This window comes from Rhineura floridana, chromosome 10 (assembly GCF_030035675.1).
Source record: "Rhineura floridana isolate rRhiFlo1 chromosome 10, rRhiFlo1.hap2, whole genome shotgun sequence".
Lineage (NCBI taxonomy): Eukaryota > Metazoa > Chordata > Lepidosauria > Squamata > Rhineuridae > Rhineura > Rhineura floridana.
In genome coordinates this window covers 31,865,338-31,885,488 of record NC_084489.1, presented here as the reverse complement: position 1 = coordinate 31,885,488, position 20,151 = coordinate 31,865,338, and the positions used below count along the sequence as shown (strand labels likewise).

At 41.4% G+C, this 20,151-nt stretch overlaps 1 protein-coding gene across 4 annotated transcripts in view; it reads right to left on the bottom strand.

Annotated features, from left to right (window-relative positions):
- Positions 1-20,151, bottom strand: part of ZNF385D (zinc finger protein 385D) — a 708,505-nt gene that overhangs the window by 628,536 nt on the left and 59,818 nt on the right. The window contains exon 2 of one of the 4 annotated variants that reach the window (XM_061586270.1): positions 9,558-9,681. The exons of the other annotated variants lie outside the window; for them this stretch is intronic. The gene's annotated coding sequence lies outside the window, so the exon portion shown is untranslated. The remainder of the gene's footprint in view (positions 1-9,557; positions 9,682-20,151) is intronic. 4 annotated transcript variants of the gene reach the window in all.

Here is a 20,151-nt window from a genome sequence, read left to right as displayed (position 1 = left end):
AAGCCCTTGCGAAACTAAGAGAGGAATGTGTGATTCAGAGAGACTGAAATGATAATGGATCACCTAACATGGCTAGCAGAGATAAAGGGAAGGGAAAAGCCCCTCCCAAGAGCCAATCACAATGCTGTTTTTCATGTGGGAGGCGCAGTCGCCTGGCTAGGGACTGTGACTCACCCAAAAGGTCAACAGCCAATGGTAGCTCTCCAAGTTTTAAACCAAGAGAACAAAGGCAGCATGCTTTCTCAAAGGAAAAGCAGGAACCTCAGAGAGGAAGAAATTTCCTTTTAACTCATAAGAGTCTTGTTGCTAATAATTATAAGCAAAAATCAAACAACTGGATTTTAGACAGTGGATGTTCAAACCACAGTTGTTATAATGAACATTTATTTGATGAAATAAACAGTGATACTGAAGGAAGAATCCAGACTGCCAATGGTCAATATATGAACATTAATGGATCTGCATCCATTGCTCTTAGGTGCAAGGTATCCGATCAAACCATAGTAAATGTGGCAGATCATGTTTTATATGTCCCAGACTTAAATTGCAATATGCTGAGCATCTCAGCTTTAGACAAGAAAGGATTTGCAATACATTTCCAGGATGGAAAGTGTACAGTGACCAAAGATGATGAATTGCTTGCACTAGCTTATGAAAATGATGGTGTTTATGAACTGAGTCTTACAGCTGAACAAGCAAACATAGCCATGGTGAACAAGGAAGAGACCAGCCTAGAACTTTGGCACAGACAACTGGGACATCGCGAGCCAAAGGCGATCCTACAGCTACAAAAGCAGAACCTTGCCACAGGTATCAAGGTAAACCAACAGAACCATGATAAAGCAAGCAGGTGCGTAAATTGTATTGAGGAAAGGGGTGTTAGGCCCTCATTTCCACCAAAGACTGAAAAGAGAAGCACCAAGGTGCTAGATCTCATACACAGTGACCTCTGTGGACCATTTAATGTACCCTCACTTGGGCAGAATAGATATGTTCTAATTTTGTGGATGATTTTTCAAGGTACTGTGTGACTTACTTATTGAAGGACAAGAGTCAAATGCATGAGATGCTGAAGAAATACATCTCCATGGTGAGCACAAAGTTTGAAAGGAAGCCGAAAGCTCTACAAAGTGACAACGGTGGTGAGTTTATATCGCACCAAACACAAAGTTTCCTGGAGGAACAAGGCATTTTGCACAGGAGGACTGTCAGTCATACTCCAGAGCAAAATGGGATTTCTGAAAGGAGACTTAAGATCTCTTCTGGAAATGACAAAATGCATGCTTGCTGACGCTGATCTACCCAAAAGGCTGTGGGGTGACGCGATCATGGCTGCAATGTATATCCAGAACAGATTGCCAACCAAGGGCACCACACACACCCCATTCCAATTGTGGCATGGCAGGATCCCAAACCTGGCACATGTCAGAGTGTTTGGAATCACTGCTTTTGCCTACATAGCAAAACAAAAGAGGCAGAAGCTAGATGCTAGAACAGAACAGACTATTTTGATAGGATATGCTCCTGGTAGCAAAGGCTACAGAGTTATGAACCTAAAGACAGGTGAAGTCAACACAAGACACATTGTCTACTTCGATGAACGTAGCAGAGCTGACAAAAGAGGGACTGTGCTAGATTTCTCAGAAGAACAAGGACACCACGTCCAATCTCTTACAGATATGCCAGTACCCACATACGAAATACCAGTGACATCACAGATGTCTGCACAATCTGACCCAAGCCTTGAACAAGAGGAAGAGGCAGAGATTGCAGAAAGTGATGATGAAGCTGAGAGAGGTACAGACGCAGATGAGAATGATAAGATGACTGGACTGGAAGATGCTGCAGAGCCAGACCAGATCCCAGAACAAGCTCCCAGATCCTCATCACGAACCAACAAATGTATACCACCTTTACGCCTGTCCTACCTTGTAAAGTCGGTGCTACCCAGAGAACCATCGACTTGGGAGGAGATCAAGCAGATGGCAGCATCCGAGGGTGCTCAGTGGAGAAAAGCTGCTCAGGAGGAGATGGATGCACTGCACAAGAATAAGACTTGGACTTCCACCAGGCAAGAAAGAACTTCCACCAGGCAAGAAAGCCATAGGATGCAGATGGGTGTTCAAGGTGAAGAAAGATGCAGGAGGAAAAATTGAACGCTACAAGGCAAGACTAGTTGCCAAAGGTTTCCTGCAGAAATATGGAGAGGACTATGATGCTACTTTTGCTCCTGTTGTCCGACACAGCACAATAAGAATGCTACTAAGTGTGGCAGCCTCCAAACAGATGCACATCAGACACCTCGATGTCAAGACTCCCTTTCTGCATGGAGAAATAATGGAGGAGTTGTACATGCAACAACCTCCAGGTTTCGTGAACCAGAAGCAAGCACATCTTGTATGCAGACTTAAAAAGGGCCTGTATGGACTCAAACAAACTGCAAGAGTCTGGAATGAGAAACTGGATAAAACGCTCAAGGAGCTAGGCTTCAAGCAAGGTGAGGTAGACCATTGCCTGTACACCAGAAGCAAAGATGGACATTTGACATACATTCTGATTTATGTCGATGACTTGACCGTGGCGACTCAAAGAGATCAAGACTACAGAGAAGTTGTACATCATTTAAACAAAGAAGTTGAAATCAAAGAGCTAGGCACTGCAACATACTACCTAGGCATCCAGATTGAAAGGGAAGCAGATGGCTCCTACCTACTCAACCAAAAACAAAAGATTGTTGATCTTTTAGAGACTCTAGAACTCAAGGATGCCTATCCTGTAGCAACGCCTATGGCAACAGACTTTCTTAAAGACAATGATGTAGGTGAACCTTTACCAAATAATAACAAGTACAGAACAGCAATAGGGAAGCTTTTGTACTTGACCACAAACACCAGACCAGACACAGCAAGTGCAGTAGGGATGCTATGTAGGAAAACTGGCACACCCACACAAAAGGACTGGATTGCTGTAAAAAGGGTGGCTAGATACTTGAAAGGGACTATGGACTTTAAGCTGAGATTGCCAGCTAATAGTGATCCCAAGCTTGTGTGTTACACTGATGCTGACTGGGCTGGAGATAGCTCAGACTCCAAGTCAACTAGTGGCTTTGTGTTTATGTATGGAGATGGACCTATCTCCTGGGCTAGTCACAAGCAAGACATAATAGCATTTTCTTCCACAGAATCTGAGTATATAGCTGCTGCAGAAGCCTGCAAAGAAGCCATTTGGTTCAACAGACTACTAAAGGACCTTGGAATAAGGGTGCAGAGACCTATCCAGGTGATGGAAGACAACCAAACTTGTATTAAACTTTCTCAGACTGAGAAAATCACTTCATAGACTAAACATATAGGTATAAAAGACCATATTGTATGAGAGTTGACAGAAAAAGAATTCATCAAGATGAACTACTGTCCAACTGCAGAGATGATAGCTGACATCATGACAAAGCCATTACCAAGAGACTGTTTCCAGAGACTTCATGTCAAAATGGGCTTGTTAGATTAATGCATGCAAATTTGAGGAGGAGTGTTGGAATAGGCAACTGTTGCATGTTCACTTTAAGGGATATTTGGGGAATATCCCATCTACCTGTTTTACCATGATGTAACTTCCTGATGGGTGGGGTTACTTACCTGACTTCCTCCTCCTTTGTCCTGGGGGATTTTTGAATATTCTCCATTGCTGATCTATCCACCATTGACAGAGGCCACATGGCACAGATGCTCTCTCTCAAAGCATCAATACTAAACCACTAAAATGAACTGAGACTCCTATTTTCTTTCTTCTAAGTTAGAGCCTATGTTCCTAACATATGAGGTTGTAAGTAAACACTATTTTCTTTTACCTAAATGATTGTGTCTGTTGTTGATTATATAGAGAAAGGTGGGGCTGGTTTATTCTCATTCTGCTGCTTGCATTTTTATATCTCTGCTAAGAAATATGACCAACCAAATTAGTTCCTGTGTATTTTTATAATACTGAACAGGTTATGTTGCCCAGAAATAGTTGAGAATTAAACCAGATTTTTCGGGTTTTATTTTGAGTATTTTTTTGGCGTATTTTGTTTTCCCCCTTTGCTCTATATCAGGCACTAGTTTTTAAAAGAGACTATTTTTGCTGCTGTTACTTCCTTGAGTTGTTTTAGCATAACAAAAGCTCTTCTCAGACCAGGAAGCATGTATCAGCAAGGCAATAGAGGTTTTTCAAGAAGAATGCCTGAACTATCTGCTGCTAACTTTGACCAGTGGAGGAGTAGAATCAGGATTATCTTAGCTGCAGATGCCCTTTATTTTAGATGCCCTTTATTTTAAGTAGACAAGAAAATTACAGCCCCCCAAAGAATTACTTTATTGTACAGTGGAATATCCTTAACTTTTATATAACACACCTGCATTATATTCACACCTTTTTTCCTCCATCAAAACAAAACAAAACCATACACAATGCCTTCACAGCCAGGAAATATCCAAATTTTCTCTACTGAAATAGCCTGTTTAATTCAGCTTGGTGATTACTGTATCCCTAATCAAATATGAAAACGATCCAAAAATTAAAGGTCTGATTAATGCTTTCTGTGACGTTTAAACAACTCCTAAATATTAATCATGTTGGAACAGGCAAATGTTGCATGTTCCCTTTAAGGGATATTTGGGGAATATCCCATCTACCTGTTTTACCATGATGTAACTTCCTGATGGGTGGGGTTACTTACCTGACTTCCTCCTCCTTTGTCCTGGGGGATTTTTGAATATTCTCCATTGCTGATCTATCCACCATTGACAGAGGCCACATGGCACAGATGCTCTCTCTCAAAGCATCAATACTAAACCACTAAAATGAACTGAGACTCCTATTTTCTTTCTTCTAAGCTAGAGCCTATGTTCCTAACATATGAGGTCATAAGTAAACATTCTTTTCTTTTACCTAAAAGATTGTGTCTGTTGTTGTTTATATAGAGAAAGGTGGGGCTGGTTTATTCTCATTCTGCTGCTTGTATTTTTATATCTCTGCTAAGAAATAGGACCAACCAAATTAGTTCCTATTTCTGTGTGTATTTTTATAATACCAAACAAATCAAACCTTAAGCACAAGCATTTAGCTATCCTCAAAACTCATAACAAAGCACCTGCAGTTTGTAAGAGGGAAAATAATTATTATCAAAGACTATGAGTTGCAGAGGGTGCTTTGATTAGTCTGAGACTTTTTTCCTTCTGCCTTCTGTAATCAAGTTAATTATTGCATGCAGTAACTCCTGTAAGGATTACACTGTATTTAACAAAGTAAGCCTTGTGCACGGGTGCTTATTAATTATGACAGTTCCCTGAAAAGCTCTACTGCTAGTTAATATTTTATTTTGTAAGGAGATGTCTACTACTTCAGAATTTGGTTCTAAAGATCTTAGCGTTACACCAGTCAATTGTGTTGTCTAAGTCGTTACCTTGATCCTGAAAAAGAAGCCTGTCAAACCCGAATTCACTTTAAAAAAGCAAAATGGGGACAGAAAATAGGGGGGGGTTGGCTCCCAAACTAGCATCTAATTATCACAGTCCTGTTCAAAGAACCACCAAATTACTTAAAATTATTCAAGAACTAGACACAGAAGTATCAAACACAAAATCAACAATATATTTTAGTCAATATGGTCCCATTCCACTTCTACATTAAACTGCATCTAATTTATTCACATTCAACTGCATCAGACATGACCACTTAACCTACTTGAAAATTGACTATACTTTGCAAGATATTGCAGAAATTGTTCACCGTAGTTAGTGTGACATCATTTTTATGAGGTTCAATTTTCTGTGTGTATAAAGCTTCTCAGAGTACTTTCCTTATGGATAGTTGGTATCATATAACATTTGTTTGACGTCTTGATATGTTGCGTTTTTGGTGCCATTTAGATTCCACACTGCATGAATTCAGCCAATCAGTGATCACGAACATGTTGACATTTGGCTATGTAACACCATAAGGACAAACAAAGCATTACCTTCATCAGGGGTGGGAAATCTGTAGCTATCCTGATAATGAAAAATAAAGCTCCTTCAAATGCAAATTCTCCTTGGATATCTCTTGCTACAGAAACATACTTGTAGACATTCAACTCCCTTGGTCTCCTAATCAAATTATTTCCAAAGTCAGTATAGAAAAAAACAGCACTTTAAAACACCCCACTCAATAAAAACAGAAAATAAGAACAAATCTACACTCCCTAAATACAATAAAAATAGAAAAAAACCAAATCAAGTTTAAGAGAGAGGCACAGAAACCTGAAGCCTTGAGATATCAAGATGCCTTTACGTTGTGTTGAAAACTCAGTAGAGACTTTACCAAGTCAGCCTTCCTGGGCAGAGTATTTTATAGATTACATTAAAAGTGCTTATTGCCCCCGCCACAACAAAATTATAATCCAGGATCCTTTTACATATTTTCATGCTTAGAAGATCAGGGAAGGATGTATTGGAGGTGGTGTCACTTTGTAGGTGAAAAAGGGCATTGCATCCAGCTAGTTAAAAACCCTAAATGAGGCCAACTCCGCCACAGAATAGTTGTGGGTGATGATATCAGGTCCCAGGAGTATTTATTTTTATTTTATTTGTTAAATTTCTATACCGCCTGACTAGCATAGCTCTCTGGGAGGTGTACAACAGAGAAATAATACAACAAAGAAATATAAATATACACAGTATATAAGTAGCCAAACAATAATAATAAACAACAAACTAATGAAAACATCTCAATAAATATACAATTAAGCAATCCCCACACACTTCACAACAGTGTCTAACAAAAATATGCTGTAGTCCAAATAACAGCAAAAATGAATCTCCAAAATTAAATCTTGACCCCAAAAACAACTAAAAAACAACTAACCCCAGTAGTCTATAGACATCCCGAGCAGCAGGTTCACGCACACATACACACACACGGTCTCTGGCCCCTTCAGCAGTTGCTGCTTTTGTAGCTGGAGAGGAACAGGGCCCCACCCCTCCAGGCCAGGTGGAAATTAGCCAGAAATGCAGGGAGCAGGTCTTGCAGAAACTCACACAGGTACATGGTCTCTGGCCCCTTCAGCAGTTGCTACTTTTGCAGCTGGAGAGGAACAGGGCCCCACCCCTCCAGGCCAGGTGGAAATTAGCCAGAAATGCAGGGAGCAGGTCTTGCAGAAACTCACACAGGTAGATGGTCTCTGGCCCCTTCAGCAGTTGCTGCTTTTGTAGCTGGAGAGGAACAGGGCCCCACCCCTCCAGGCCAGGTGGAAATTAGCCAGAAATGCAGGGAGCAGGTCTTGCAGAAACTCACACAAGTAGATGGTCTTTGGCCCCTTCAGCAGTTGCTGCTTTTGTAGCTGGAGAGAGACAGGGCCCCACCCTTCCAGGCCAAGTGGAAATTAGCCAGAAATGCAGGGAGCAGGTCTTGCAGAAACTCACACAGGTAGATGTAGTACTGGGAACATTCTATCAACCTCCTGACCAAAATTTTGAGGGAGATCTTAAGATGAAAAATGAAACTGAGGAACTATCCAAACTAGGTAATTTTATACTAATGAATGACTTCAACTGCCCTGACACAGACTGGCTACATATCCAGGGGTGTAGGAACACGGGTGCCAAATGAAGGCATTGGCACCCCAAATGATAATTCTGCCCCCCATTATTTTTTCCTTCAGTCCCCAAAATTCTAGCATTGCAGTAACTTGAAACTTCATTTGAGCGTTTAAAAATGCATTTTAGGCATCCCAAGAGGCAAAGTTACCACTGGAATGTGAACACAGCAAATATAAGAGTCAAAGGTGTGGATGAAGTGAACACAAATCTTGATGGATGGGGGAGGGAGTTGGCAAGCCTAAGGGTTTTCAGTTGGAGGAAGGAAAGACAGAAAGAATAGTATTGTTATGCACTGGAGTGCATCTCCCTCTCCCTGGCTGTAGTGCTCAGCCAACCTATGTAGGTAGTTGGTGTTATTAGTGTATCTGGTGGGTGTGCCTAAGCTTTGGGCCTAGACTATACAGCAGCCTAGCCTAGTCCAGGGCAGCACCTGAGAAGAAGCAGAGAGGTGAATGAGCTGGCTCTACAAGGCCCAGGAAGCCTAATGTGACCATACTAACTTAAGCCAGGCAATGGGGAGCTGGAATATTGTGTGTGTGTGCATGTCTGGGGGGCATTTCTTTTCTAGTTATATATCTATCTATCTTTGCAATGCTTTCAAGCTGGTTATTATAAATAAAAGGTAAAGGTGTCCCCGCACTTGTAGTGCGATTCGTTTCCGACTCCTAGGGTGACATTTACTAGGCAGATCGTATATATGGGGTGGGCTTGCCAGTTCCTTCCCTGGCCTTTCTTTACCCCCCAGCATATGCCGGGTACTCATTTTACCGACCACGGATGGATGGAAGGCTGAGTGGACCTCGACCCCTTTTACCAGAGATTCGACTTCCTCCTTCCGTTGGAATCGAACTCCGGCCGTGAGCAGAGCTTTGGCTGCGTTACCGCCGCTTACCACTCTGCGCCTTATTTAACTTTTCTCATGCAAACGTATGTACTACCAAAATGGGTGTGTGAGATTTGCTTGTAGAGCCATCATAAGCAGTGCTTGCTGACTGGCCCAGGGCCTTTCTGTGGAAGATTGTGTCCTTGTACATTTGATTCTAGCACCTGCAGTTTGGAGAGACACATGGTTCTTATGTGAAATGCTATCATGCATTTCCTTATGAAAAGTGATATTTATAGGTATTAATTTGATCTTATAATGAAACTTCTCATAATTGCTTTCCTGCCATGGCAAAGGAGACCAGAGTAGTTGGTTCCAAGAAGCAGCTGCCTCAGGAGAACTGAACTCACAGTTCACGAGCTTACTAAAACATTGTACCTGTACAAGGAAGCCTTTCCACGCATGTACATTTTGTATGCTGCAGTACTCACCTTTGGTACATCTGCAGCTGTGTGTGAAAATTCATTCTCAACTTTGACACGTGTTGACATCATACAGGCTTTCAGTGCTTCATCACAGAAAATAAACTTAGTAATCTTGGCTTTTGAAAGTAACATTTGAAGGTATTTCAAGTGAACAGTTCCTCTGCGAGTTTGCACAGAAATCACGGCAAATTAGACTTTATTAACAGTTCAGATCATTATGGTAGGATGACTTGCACAATGCACATTTACTTTCTAGTCACTGTTATTTGGTTCACGTAACTATTTTGCATATGGAAAATGTATTTTAAGTTGATTTACTTTTTTCTAAACTTCACAAGTCGTAATTCCCAATTAAAATGCATAAATTGGGGTTTATTTTTGTCATTACCTATTAAAATCTTTACCCCCCAGAAACCTCTTTTATGGTGACTGATGCTCCAACCTTTCCCGCCCCCCCCAATTTTTGTCTTGGCACACCCAATGAAAATTGTCTCACTAGACACATCCTGTCCAGTCACATCCTGTTGCTAGACTCAAATTCATTATGCATAAATGTTTCCAGAAAAGAATTCTAAAGCTTACAGGCCATATACTGTCATCAAATCAGCAGCATGAATGGCACATTCTTTTACTCACATGTTTATTGTGTTGGCAGCTGCCTCCTTGCTTAATTAAGGATGTACTGGTAAGCTTCCATCCTCTGAAGAAGTCTTGGTATCAAGATGCATGCATCTATCTCTCAAGCCTCCCAGACAGTTTCCTGCAATGAAAAACAAGAGTGGTGCTTTTGCCTTCCTTCCATCCCACTGTATTTCTATGTACTTAACCAACAAGCAATTCCTTGCACTTCCTGATGTATATTCAGAAAAATCTCGTATTTAATGTAGTTACATTTACTAAAGTGTCCATATGATTTTATGAGTCTGCAGATGTACAAATGGATTTTCAATACTCAAGTCTATGTCCAGCACATCAATGATACTGGTCACTGCTCATGTGTCCTAATGATAATACTTACCATAAAATTGTTGGAAGTGGGGCAAGAGCAACTCCTGTTTTGTTCTTTTGTTTATGTTCCAGAAGGGAGATAGAGTTAGGGTCATCCAGATGGATAGGCTTGATTACCTTTACTTATGATGCTCTGACTGACTTCCTTCCGTTGTTGGGAAGCTTATCTGCCCCTCCTCCTTCCGCCCTTTCCTCTCTTCTCTTCTCCACTGCCCAAGAGAGAGAAGACACCTTTGTCTCTGCTCTCTCTCTCCTAGCCATGAGGGGAACTCCCAAGCCTGGGCGTTGCGCCTCCAAGCAGAGCTTGGAAAAGTTACTTTTTTAGAACTACAACTCCCATCAGCCCCAGCCAGCATGGCCACTGGATTGGGCTGATGGGAGCTGTAGTCCAAAAAAGTAACTTTTCCAAGCGCTGCCTCCAACTTAGTTAGTTAGAACTAGGTATGCTTTCTTAGGTAAATGAACACACTGGGACACACATTTCACACCGCTGTTGTTCTCTGCTTAACAAATATACAAATTTACACCACAACAAGTGTTAAGGGCCCAGCAAACAAAGTTGAATTGCAAGTTGTGCCTAGATGCTATAAAAGGCTAAGTACTGTGTGTGACTTACAAAAGGGAACTTTAAGTTAGAGAAAGAAAAGCAGAACAAAAGATAGGAAAGGATGGCTGAAGTATCAACACTTGAGAGACGCATCCTGAGGCTAGAAAAGGACAATTATGCGGTGTGGAATCTTCGGTTCACTGCGATCCTTGAAAGGGAAGATTTAAAAGGAATCCTGACCAATCCTGAGCCCTCAGCAGAGGATGAGACTGCTACAGCATCCGGGAGATGTAAGCATGCAAAAGTGAAGTCTCTGCCTATTTCTGCATTATTAGATGAGGCACTAAATGTTTGCATAGGATGTAACAATGTAAAACAAATTAGGGAGAAGCTAGAATGAATATATAATAGGAAGTCTTAGAATCACATCATCTACCTTTACAAGGAGTTGTTTTCTCTGAAGGAGACTGCTGAGAGAGGCAGTCTGAATACGCATATTCAAAAGTTTACAAAGCTGATCACTAAACTTGAGAGATGCGGGAAAGGCCTGGCTGATGATGAAATGAAAAGGAACTATTCCTGAGCTCTCTTAATGAGCGTCATAAATTAATTTGCTGTGTGCTAGAAAATTCTGACCAAAACGTGAGTCAGATCATATCATATTTAAAGGACCAGGATGTTAAAGAGAGACAAGAAATTCTGTCAGAGCAGGCAAACCTTACTATGGGCAGGAACAAACAAACAAAGGGTAGCAACATGAGTCATCGCCCAAATCCACAAAAGGGCATAGACAAACACAGCCAGAGGTTCTGTTTCATATGCAGATCCCCAAACCATCTTCAAACAGATTGTGATAGGTGTCAGACAGCAGCAAAGCCTGACTTTAAACAAAGGTAGACTGAAGTGAGAGAAGCCGCTGGGCAGAGAAAGACAAAAACAAAGGCTTCTAGTTACCATGTATCTGGTGAGAGGAAAGATGATTATAAAAACAGATTTTTAATCGATTCAGGATGTACAAGCCACCTGATAAAAGATAAAAAATTGTTTAAGTATTTTAAAGGCTTTACTCAAGAAATAAAGACCACCTCCGGAGATATTTTTTATTGTCAAGGAATAGGCTCAGTCCAATTGCTGTGCAAAACGCCAGATGGTGAAAGACAGCTTGAACTTAAAAACTGCCTATTTGTTCTAGATTTTAAAGACAACTTAATAAGTGCTACTAAGATAATGGAATTAGGAGGTGAACTTTATATGAGTGGAGAATTTTGCCACATTCTAGATGAAGGAGAAATACGTTGCACTGCAAAATTGAAAGATGGACTTTTATATTTAGAATACCTTGAAGCTATGCATGCAAATGTGGTCAAGGAAACCTGTAATTCTGAATGTTTGCATATTTGGCATAGAAGAATGGGACATGCCAGCTTTGCCAGAGTTACTGCTCTAGTGAAAGAGAGTTTGGCAAGAGGCATTAAAATGGGGCAGTGCAAATGTACAGAAAATTGTGAGTGCTGTATAAGGACAAAAAGTGTAAAACCAAAATTTCCTAAGAAAAGTGAGAGGAAAACCAAAAAGCCTCTAGAATTAATTCACACTGATCTTTGTGGGCCAATCAAAGTGACATCCTAGGGTGGAAATTTATACATGCTGACTTTTATAGATGATTACTCGATGTACACTACAATGTACCTGCTAAAAAAGAAAATTCAAGTACTGCAAAAATTGAAGGACTGTCAGAATTGTGTCCAACAAATTTGGCAGAAAGCCACAGATCATAAGATCTGACAATGGAGAATATGTGTCCAGGACTATGCAAGACTTTCTCCGTGAGGAAGGCATAGAGCACCAGACTACAGTCTACAACCCAGAACAAAATGGGGTTGCAGGACACATGAACTGGACTCTTGGACAAATGATTCATTCCTTGTTGGAAGATGCACAGTTACCAAAGAAGTACTGGGGAGATGCTGCGGTTACTGCCACCTACTTACAAAACCGACTTCCTGCATCTGCAACCAACAAAACACAATTTGAACTATGGCATGATAGGACACCAAGCATGTCTCACCTTCGTGTATTCAGGTGCAAGGCCTTTGTGCACATCCTGAAACAAAAGAGGTCAAAACTTGACAACACTGCCAGGGAAGTAATATTCACTGGATATTCTTCAACACAGAAGGGATACAGAGTAATAGATCCCAAAACTGGCGAAGTTGAAGTATGCAGAGCTGTCCACTTTGAAGAAGGAAAGTGTGCACACCGACCAGAAGGGGCGCCACACCAAACAGATGACAGCAAAATGGAAGAAGAAGCTGAGTTATTCTTCCACCACAGAAGGTATAATAATATACCTGCAGAGGAAGGCAAGGAGTCTGAGCCACAAGAGGCAACAGAGCCAGAACAGGCATCAGAGCCAGAAGGGGCAGCCGAAGCACCAGCACCCAGATGCTCTGAATGCACCAACAAAGGTGTGCCACCAGAGAGACTTGCTTACCTCGTGAGAGATGAACTTCCAGAACCAGAGACTTGGAAAGAGATTGAAGCCTTAACCAAAGCTGAGGCTGACAGGTGGAGGCAGCCTGCCAAGGAAGAGCTAGAAGCTCTACACCAAAATAAAACTTACACACTGACCAAGCTTCCTCAAGAAAGGAAAGCTGCAGGCTACAAGAGGAAATTCAAGAAAAAGCCAAATGCTAAAGGAAGTGTTGAGAGATACAAGACAAACCATCAGAAAACGTCTGTATATAAGTACTGTTACCAAGCCAGATGTGGTGTTAGAACTGGGATACCTGTGCCAAACAAAACCATCTCACCAACAAAAAAAGGACTGGGAAGAAATCAAGGATGCAACAGACTCTTGGAGTCAGAAGGGGTGAGTTCATGCACCAAGCACATAGAAATGAAGTACCAACCTACCGCAGAGGACTACTCAAGATGGAGCATTGTCCAACAGAAGACATGACTGCAGACACTCTCAAGAAGGTGTTGGGCAAAGTCAGACATTGCAAGCTGCGAGACAAGATGAAACTCATGGGCTGAACCAAACACTCATTGAGAAGGGGTGTTGGAAGTGGGGCAAGAGCAACTCCTGTGTTGTTCGTTTGTTTATGTTCCAGAAGGGAGATAGAGTTAGGGTCCTCCAGATGGATAGGCTTGATTACCTTTACCTGTGATGCTCTGACTGACTTCCTTCTGTTGTTACACTGAAACGTCTTAAGGGAAGCTTATCTGCCCCTCCTCCTTCTGTTCTTTCCTCTCCTCTTCTCCACTGTCCAAGATAGAGGAGACACCTTTGTCTCTGCTCTCTCTCTCCTACCCATGAGGGTAACTCCCAAGCCTGGGCGTTGCGCCTCCAACTTAGTTTGTTAGAACTAGGTATGCCTTTCTATCTGCTATGTATTTCCATAAATAAAGTAGCTTTTCTTATTTTACTAAGTCTTAAGTCTCAGTGATCCCAATGCAGGGTAAAACCCTGCTTTCTTAGGTAAACGCACACACTGGCACACATGCATTTCAGACCGCTGCTGTTCTCTGCTTAACAAATATACAAATTTACACCACAACAAAAATACCTACACTCCAAAGTGCACCAATACTCAAAGGCTGAACGAGTGGACACAATGGGAATGGAGAACATCCATCCCATGTTTCCAGAAAAACCTATATCTTGTTCTGCGTTGATACTGAACAACAAGCATATAAGAACATAAAAGAATTCACTAACAGACAAAAAACCTTGCGGTTTAAGAATGTACCTATAGCCCACAGATATTTCTATCAAACTTTAAAAAGCAGGGAAATTGGGCAGCTGTAGTGAATGCACCAGAGGAGCAGGAGGCTTGACCTCCTCTCTGAGATATTGGACTGCCCTACAAATTTGCCAAAATACAAACACAATTTGGGTTGGTCTTTCACAGTCCAATCCACTTCCTGTGTAGCTTGGAAGAATTTGGTAACATGTGCCTCTGAGCATATAGTGAGTGGTGGCAACACCTGCCATCTCCAAAGATGGAGAATTATATTTTTCTATGTTTGTTGGTGTTCTTCTTAGTTTGCTTCTTTCCTGTGTTACTAATGTTTCTACACAGAATCTAAACTAGAAAAAATGTATTTCCCTCATTAGTCATCCTAGAAATCTGTGTCAAGATTTATTTTTATTAATTTCAAAGCCTTTTTATTGGTCAGTGTCATATGATGGTGAAGACAGCCTTTTGTGTTTCAAACTGGAGGTTATGTTCTATTTCTATTCTGGGTGCATTAACAGTTGAATCTGAAACTGCAGTTTGATGTAAAATCAGACTGATCACAATATGTTGCTACTTCAGCAATGACTCTAGCTGTTGGAAAAAAGAGGAGGCATATTTTTAGCCTGCTCTGTTTAAACCACTTCATTTAAGGCAAGGTGGGCATGGTCAATTAAAAACATAGAGCACACCTAGAATTTTGCTAGAATATATTTCACCTCCCACTGTTTTATCTTGTGTAAATTGAGACACTCCTGATGTCCACTGGAGACTATTCTGCAGAATAGTCAGTGACATTATGCCACAATTACGTTTGGAGTTTTTTTAGTGTAAATTTTGCAAAGTGTTGCTGTACTTCATATATTCACAGAAATAAAAACAAAAGAAAATGTTTTCCTTTAGGAAACCTCACTAAAATTGTAAAGTAAATCAGACATATTTAAAGTGACCATCTGAATTGTATCAACTGTCATAATAATGTTGCTTCCTCCCTGCTAAAACAAGATCAGCACAGCACATGTTTTCTTTATATTATTTGGGCTGATTGCAGGTGTTGCCACAACTCACCATATGCTCAGAGGCACATGTTACCATATTTTTCAAAGCTACATAAGTGGATTGGACTGTGAAAGACCAACCCAAATTGTGTTAGCATTTTGACAAATTTGTAGGGCAGTCCAATATCTCAGAGAGGAGTTCAGGTCTCCTGCTCCTCTGGTGCATTAACTATAGCTGCCCAATTTCCCTGCTTTTTAAAGTTTGATAGAAATAGCTGTGGGCTATAGGTACATTCTCAAACTGCAAGGTTTTTGCCTGTTAGTGAATTAGTATAGTAAATGTGATTATGATTACTGTCAGATAAATGGCAATTAGAGCATAAATATAAATAAAGGGTTTTTTTTTTGCCTATTAGTGAATTTCTCTGCTTTTTAATCCGGAAGGTAAGAAATGGGATCCTGTGTAAGTTTGCTGAGAATGGATTGATCATTTGCATGCTTATTGAGTTCAGTGGGATTTACTCCCCTGCAATCATGCTTAGGATAGGTGAAACTAACCACAGGGGATGGGGATGGGAGGAGGAGGGAGGGGGGGAAGGGCAGAGGTGAGGAGGGGGATGGGAGCAGACAGGAGGGAGAGGGGAGGAGAAGGACAGGTTTGATCATTTGCATGTTTATTGAGTTCAGTGGGATTTACACCCATGCAATCATGCTTAGAACAGGTCAACCTGACCGGGGAGAGTGAGGGCTGGAGTGGGCAGTGGGGGAGGAAGAATTAAGAGGGGAGGGGAGGAGGAAGGGAGAGGGGAGGGGAAGGAGGGGAAAGGCAGGTCTGATCATTTGCATGCTTATTGAGTTCAATGGGATTTACTCCTATGCAATCATGGTTAGGATAGATAAAACTGACCATAGGGGAGAAGGAGGGGGAGGGAAAGGGGGAGGAGTAGGGAGAGGAAGCAAATGAGGGGAAGGGGAAGGGAGGGCAAGTTTGATCATTTGCATGTTTTTAAAGTTCAATGGTATTTACTCCTGTGCAATCATGCTTAACATAGGTAAAACTGACAATGGGGAGGAGGAAGGGAAGGGGGGAAGGGGAAGGAGGAGATTGGAAGGGGATGGGGATAGGGAGGGAGGGGCAAAGGAAGGGGGAGGGAAGGGGAAAGAAGGAGGGAATAGGAGGGAGGAGAAGGGAGGCTGGGTTTGATCATTTGCATACTTTTTTCAGTTCAATGGGATTTATTTCTGTGCAATCATGCTTGAAAATGCAAATGAACTGCCTTCAAGTCGATCCCAACTTATTGTGACCCTATGAATAGGGTTTTCATGGTAAATGGTATTCAGAGATGGTTTTACCATTCCCTTCCTCTGAGGCTGAGAGGCAGTGACTGGCCCAAGGTCATCCAGTGAGCTTCATGGCTGTGTGGGGATTCGAACCCTGGTCTCCCAGGTCGTAGTCCAACACTGACCCAGGGGAGGGGCAGGGAGGGTAGGAGGAGGGGGAGGGTAAGATATTGGCTGGGTGGGCACTGGGCAGAAGGCAAGCCCCTTTCCTTTCCAAAAGAAAAACATTGTGAACAGTATCATTGCTTTTCAGCGTTTCCCCCACTTTTTTATTCTACAGCAGGCATATGTAGCCTTCCACCCAAATTTAAGCCAAAAGTGTCCCTGGCCACATCCACACCAGACCTTTATGTCACTTTGGACAGTCATGGCTTCTCTCAAAGAATCCTGGGAAGTGTAGTTAGTGAAGGGTGCTGAGAGTGGCTAGGAGATGCCCTGTTCCCTGCACATACTTTCAATCGGAGTGGCTGACTGTTAAACCAGTCTGGCCACTGGAGCTATGTCAGGGGAATAGAAGTCTCCTCTGAGCACCCTTCACAAACTACACTTCCCAGGATTCTCTGGGGGAAGCCATGACTGTCTCAAGTGAAATCAAAGTCTGGTGTGGGTGTGGCTCCCTGATTAGGCAAACCCAGCAGCTGTGAGTCCGGCTTTTAGAATACTGACAGTTGGTTCTTTCTGAGCATGCCCGACATTATCATTCAGTTCAATGCAAAATTTCTTAAATTAATTAAAAATCAGCCAGGCATTTTTTTAACTTTTAAACTGCAGAAGGTGAAGGTCAGAGTATGGGGCAAGGTCAGTAATAGGATTACAGGTACTGTGTGAACATGGTTGATTTTTAATTGATGTCAACATTTTATGATGACTGTGACAGAAAAAAGACCAAAAGGTTTCTGGGGGTTTTTTCTTTCTTTTTAGACTTTGAACTTTCTATTCTCTCTGACTGTTTTGTGTATTGCCATAAAAATTTAGAGGGTTGTTAAGCAAGCATTTCTGAGTTCAGGACTATAAGTTTTGTAAGGTTTCGTTTTGAAATGAGCTTATGGGAAGCATCAGAATGGCATGGGGGTATTTTCAATTTAACATTGCGGAATATGAAAAATCCACGCTGGCTATAGTATACAGCCACCCACGTGGCTGTATAATCATGCCAGGTCACTCCATTCAATCCAGCATTCTGTCTCTGCTTATACCTCTGGCTGATGCTGACAAAAGGAACTCAAAAGCAGGTAATGACAGTGAAAGCCATTCTCCTAATTCCCTATATGGTAAGGGTGGGGAACCTTTTTGGCTTCACAGGCCAGATCCTTATCAGGATCTGCCTCACAGACCAAATTTGATAGGTGGGTTGGTCTGCTCCCCTGTCAATCACATTACTCCATTATGACATCACATCATTGGCAGGCAGTGTCATGGGCACCCACCTGTCAAAATCCCTTGTGCTTCCTTAAGTCTCCACAATTGGGGACTTAAAAGGGGGAGGTTGGGAAACTAACAAAAGCCTCTAACAAGTCTCCCTACACTTCCTTTTTAATTATCTGAGATTATGGATTTACAGGGGGAGGGAGGAACTTGCAAAAGCCTCTTCCAAGTCTCCCCTCCCCCTTTAAATCCCCAATCTTGGAAAATTAAAAGGAAGTGTGGAGAGACTTGGAAAATGCTCCAAGACAGCCCCAGGAGCACAGGAGCTGTCTTAAGGCCTTAAGCCCCTTTGAAGTAGCTCACTTGTGAGAGCTGCTTCAAAAGATGCTTTTGTGCAGTGCATTAATCTCCATTCAGCCACTGGGAACAGGATCACCCAGCCAAGGAAGGATTAAACCCTATCCTCCCCATCAGGTGATATCACTAGTAGGCATGTCTTGGGGAAAATGGCCCGATGGGCCAAACTGGACCCCTTAAGGGGGGGCCATGATTGGCCTGGAGGCTCCCCTCCCCTGCTATATGGGGAAGGACACCTTTCAAAAGGGAGGTCCGCTAGTCTGTTGCTCTTGTAGTTAAAAGGGAAAAATGAGTGGTTTGAGTCTTTCTAATAGAGCAAATAAACCAAACACACACATTCCATTTTTGTATAGAACTCCATTATCATTACTTAATCTACGTGATTCAGGGACTTTTCCTTTGAACAGCTGGATGAGTAGGATGGTTCAAACAGCAGTAAGCCAGAAATTCATACACTGTGTAGTTTAATAATCAGTTTCACTTGGAAGTTTCTTCAATATAAATAGATGTAAATTTAATTATAAGAATGAATTTTGATAAAAATAGGAAAGTGTAGAGAAGACACAAAATTACATTTAATATTTGAACAAATAGGATATTAATTTATCTGTTCATTTCACTTGTACACTGCCGCCCTGGGCTCCTGCTGGGAGGAAGGGTGGGATATAAATCAAATAATAAATAAATAAATGTCCATATCCAATTCAATAAAATGTATCCTCTAACAAGTAAAGATACTAAAATATCCCATCTGCTTTCCAACTTTACAAAGACCATGGTTATTTCTTTATGCATAACATTTATATGTGTTAATCCTGTACTCAAAGCAATGTACAAGTGAAATATATTTAAAATGGCAATAAAATATAATATAGCAATAATCTAGAGCTATTACACTATAAAAATTAACAATTTGCAATACATGCCAGATACAAAAGAACCAGAACTTGCTGAAAATTAACAACCGGTTTCGCCAAATCTAAGCCTCAGAAGAAAGGTGTTACATATCATTGGTAAGAAGGACGACACCCTCTGACTTCCACAGGCTTGGTGTAAAGTATTTTCAGCATCTCAATGCACTCACTGCCTTCAATCACTCTAAAAAATTTTCTGATCTAAGCAAAACAAATTACATTAAGTAATTAATTTGCTATCAACTGAGCTGATCTTTCAGTTTTTGCAGAAATAATGTTTATCTGACTCTAACGCCTGAAAGCACAAATTAGATATTTATCTATAAATATCCTGCCCATAACACTGATATTTCAGCAAGTACTGTGACTCATAAACAAAGTTTATACAGTATTGAAACAAACTAATTCAATCATTAAAACAAATATGTAGCAGAAAAAAATCCTGCAGTTCACTGAAGTGTATTGATCACAAATTTATATTAAATATTCTGTAAAGCACCAATGAGAGCTTTCCTCCCATTGCAAATAGCTGGCACAGTAAGAGCAATAGCAGGGACAATGAGTTAATGCCTCTTTTCCCTTGTGCCATGATACCAATCCAGTCTGGTCCCCTCTATGCCAGCTATTTGTTAAACACAAAGAAGCTATGCAAGGCTAGACTACAAGTTTGCCTTTGAGTATGCATAACACAGGGCCAGAAGGATATAGCCCCAGACTATGTGATATCTGATCTGAGTTATGATCTCCCTTTATACACTACTAGCTGCATTCTGTGATTTAGTGCTAATTTGTGCCACATCCAGTGCTCTGTTGCAGTGATGTAGGTGTGACATAGGTGTGACTATGTTGTCGACATAGAAATGGCTATTTTAATAACCTTTTCTTCCAATTGATGTTCATCACAGTTGTAAAGTTGTGTCATCAATGGGAGGCATTATCTGGAGAACAGAGCATGTA